The following is a 4,024-nucleotide window of genomic DNA, read 5'->3' as shown; positions in this document are numbered from 1 at the left end:
CATTTGACTCATGGCTCTTTTTCCACTGCACATCGTTGCCCTTAGGCAACAGAAAACCTTTTTGCTCCTCACAACCCCCCCCATATGATTGTTTTTAAAAGGTCCAATGCAGCTGTTTTTATCCCAACATCAAATAATTTCTGGGTAACAATTAAGTACCTTACTGTGATTTGTTTTTCAAATAAAATGGTCAAAAAGAAACATTGCTTCTTTCTCAAGCAAGATTTTTGCTAGGACTGTCTGGGAATGGTTTGAGTGGGGAGGGGAAAACTGAAAACTAGCTGTTATTGGAAGAGAGTTCTGTAACTCTAACTAATTTGTCACCTGGTGATGTCACCAGGCAAGCCAAAACTTAATCTCACCAAAACAGGAGAAATTTCAGCCGTTTTCAAACAGCTCCTGAGTGGCTCAGCGGTGTAAGGCACTGCATCTCAGTGCTAGAGGCGTCACTACAGACACCCTGGTTCAAATCCAGGCTGTATCACAACCAGCCATGATTGGGAGTCCCATGCGGCGGACAATTGGCCAAGCGTCGTCTGGGTTTGGCTGGTGTAGCCCGTCATTGTAAATAAGAATTTGTTTTTAACTGACTTGCCTGGTTAAATAAAATATGAAAAAATACCCCATTCAAAGCAGTGGAGGCTGCTGAGTGGAGGATGGCTCATAATGTCTGGAATGGATCAAATGGATCCATTCCACTAATTCCACTCCAGCCATTACCATGAGTTTGTCCTTCCCAATTAAGGTGCCACCAACCTCCTGTGGTTCAAAGGCACACCTGAATGGCACACATACACAATCCATGTCTCATTTAACCTGTCTCCAATTGTCTTATTTAACCTGTCTCCTCCCCTTCATCTACACTGAGTTGAAGTAGATTTAACAAGTGACATCAATAAGTGATCATAGCTGTTGGATTCACCTGGTCAGTCTGTGATGGAAAGAGCAGGTGTTCTTAATGTTTGTATACCTTCTTTCAGGAGGCAGAGCAACCTGAGCGCATGGTGCGAGAGATTATTTAATTAAACATAATTTGACAATAAAAAAGTACTTGTGTAGGAGGAACCTCTAAAGCAGCATATTTGATGGTTTTTTTAACATACTTTTTCTATATATATAAAAAAAAAAAAGTATTCAAAACAAATGTATTTATATAGCCCTTCTTACATCAGCTGATATCTCAAAGTGCTGTACAGAAACCCAGCCTAAAACCCTAAACAGCAAGCAATGCAGGTGTAGAAGCACGGTAGCTAGGAAAAACTCCCTAGAAAGGCCAAAACCTAGGAAGAAACCTAGAGAGGAACCAGGCTATGAGGGGTGGCCAGTCCTCTTCTGGCTGTGCCGGGTGGGGATTATAACAGAACATGGCCAAAATGTTCAAATGTTCATAAATGACCAGCATGGTCAAATAATAATAATCACAGTAGTTGTCGAGGGTGCAACAGGTCAGCACCTCAGGAGTAAATGTCAGTTGGCTTTTCATAGCCAATCATTGAGAGTATCTCTACCTCTCCTGCTGTCTCTAGAGAGTTGGTCCTAGTTGAAAACAGCAGGTCTGGGACAGGTAGCATGTCCGGTGAACAGGTCAGGGTTCCATAGCTGCAGGCAGAACAGTTGAAACTGGAGCAGCAGCACGGCCAGGTGGACTGGGGACAGCAAGGAGTCATCATGCCAGGTAATCCTGAGACATGGTCCTAGGGCTCAGGTCCTCCGAGAAAGAAAGAAAGAGAGAAAGAGAGAATTAGAGAGAGCATACTTAAATTCACACAGGACACCGGATAAGACAGGAGAAATGCTACAGATATAACAGACTGACCCTAGCCCCCCGACACATAAACTACTGCAGCATAAATACTGGAGGCTAAGACAGGAGGGGTCAGGAGACACTGTGGCCCCATCCGATGATACCCCTGGACAGGGCCAAACAGGCAGGATATAACCCCACCCACTTTGCCAAAGCACAGCCTCCACACCACTAGAGGGATATCTTCAACCACCAACTCACCATCCTGAGACAAGGCCGAGTATAGCCCACAAAGATCTCCGCCACGGCACAACCCAAGGGGGGGGGGGCGCCAACCCAGACAGGAAGACCACGTCAGTGACTCAACCCACTTAAGTGACGCACCCCTCCTAGGGACGGCATGGAAGAGCACCAGTAAGCCAGTGACTCAGCCCCTGTAATAGGGTTAGAGGCAGAGAATCCCAGTGGAGAGAGGGGAACCAGCCAGGCAGAGACAGCAAGGGTGGTTCGTTGCTCCAGTGCCTTTCCGTTCACCTTCACACTCCTGGGCCAGACTACATTCAATCATAGGACCTACTGAAGAGATGAGTCTTCAATAAAGACTTAAAGGTTGAGACCGAGTCTGCGTCTCTCTCATGGGTAGGCAGACCATTCCATAAAAATGGAGCTCTATAGGAGAAAGCCCTGCCTCCAGCTGTTTGCTTAGAAATTCTAGGGACAATTAGGAGGCCTGCGTCTTGTGACCGTAGCATACGTGTAGGTATGTACGGCAGGACCAAATCGGAAAGATAGGTAGGAGCAAGCCCATGTAATGCTTTGTAGGTTAGCAGTAAAACCTTGAAATCAGCCCTTGTCTTAACAGGAAGCCAGTGTAGGGAGGCTAGCACTGGAGTAATATGATCAAATTTGTGGGTTCTAGTCAGGATTCTAGCAGCTGTATTTAGCACTAACTGAAGTTTATTTAGTGCTTTATCCGGGTAGCCGGAAAGTAGAGCATTGCAGTAGTCTAACCTAGAAGTGACAAAAGCATGGATACATTTTTCTGCATCATTTTTGGACAGAACATTTCTGATTTTTGCAATGTTACGTAGATGGAAATAAGCTGTCCTTGAAACAGTCTTGATATTTTCGTCAAAAGAGAGATCAGGGTCCAGAGTAACGCCGAGGTCCTTCACAGTTTTAATTGAGACGACTGTACAACCATCCAGATTAATTGTCAACAGAAGATCTCTTTGTTTCTTGGGACCGAGAACAAGCATCTCTGTTTTGTCCGAGTTTAAAAGTAGAAAGTTTGCAGCCATCCACTCCCTTATGTCTGAAACACAGGCTTCCAGCGAGGGCAATTTTGGGGCTTCACCATGTTTCATCGAAATGTACAGCTGTTCTGAAATATCTGATTTTCCTTGGTGTTTTAGTACCCTCATGGTACAGCATTATCAGAATGCCTAAATCTTGGAAAAAACTAAATGTGTGCAGTAGAGAGTTAAAGATTTCATTTTATTTAGCATTCTGTCTCTAACTTATTGGCCTGGTTAAATAAAGGTTAAATAAATGTAGGCCTACTGTATGTTTATGAAAAAAACAAAAATCTGTTAATCGCTTAAAAACAAACCTACCCGAGTCTCAAGCTCAGAAAATAGTCTAACTTTGTCAGTCTTTTGTTGTGGACAGCAACTTTGACTGGAGTTGTGAAACCACGCAGGCAGACAAATAGAGATGAGCCCAGTGATACATCACAGCTCTGCTGAGCGTAGCATACGCAAATTAGACACCTTGTTTGGTATTTAGATTAGCATTATGGCATTTTACAGTAGATCACACATAAGCTCTGTATGCACTCTGAATTCTTTTCCTATCATCGCTGAGATCAATCCTCGCTCCCCATCTCTTCCTGGAGCTTTGACTTTGGATTTGGGACACAGGCTGGCGGGCTGTGTCTGATGTGCTGGTTTCACACGAGGCGGAGTGGGCTGGGGATTAAAAGGCAGATTGATCTGGGTGTCAGCCAGAGATAAGCGGACAGGGGCTCTCTGATTTATTGGGGAGACGGGAAGTTAATATCAGCCCACATGCTGCAGTGGCACACAAAAACAAGGAACTCTGGCAGTACTAGGGGTTTAGAATGTATGACAATGTCACAGCTCCAGTGTAATATTAAACGAGCAATTATTACAGCGATTGAGAATCTCAATCTTTTACAATGTTGTGGGTGGTGGTGGGGGGACAGATTTTCGGCTGTTTTGCATTGAATTAGTCTTTTGAATATTGTTAAATATGGTT

The 4,024-nt window shown here is 44.3% G+C and overlaps 1 protein-coding gene across 1 annotated transcript in view; it reads left to right on the top strand.

Moving 5' to 3' along the window:
- LOC106613892 (cytosolic carboxypeptidase 6) overlaps positions 1 to 4,024 on the top strand; it is a 406,201-nt gene that overhangs the window by 311,507 nt on the left and 90,670 nt on the right. The window lies entirely within an intron of this gene.

Source organism: Salmo salar, chromosome 10 (genome assembly GCF_965601325.2).
Source record: "Salmo salar chromosome 10, fSalSal1, whole genome shotgun sequence".
In the NCBI taxonomy this organism is placed as follows: domain Eukaryota; kingdom Metazoa; phylum Chordata; class Actinopteri; order Salmoniformes; family Salmonidae; genus Salmo; species Salmo salar.
This window is presented reverse-complemented; position numbering and strand designations above follow the sequence as displayed.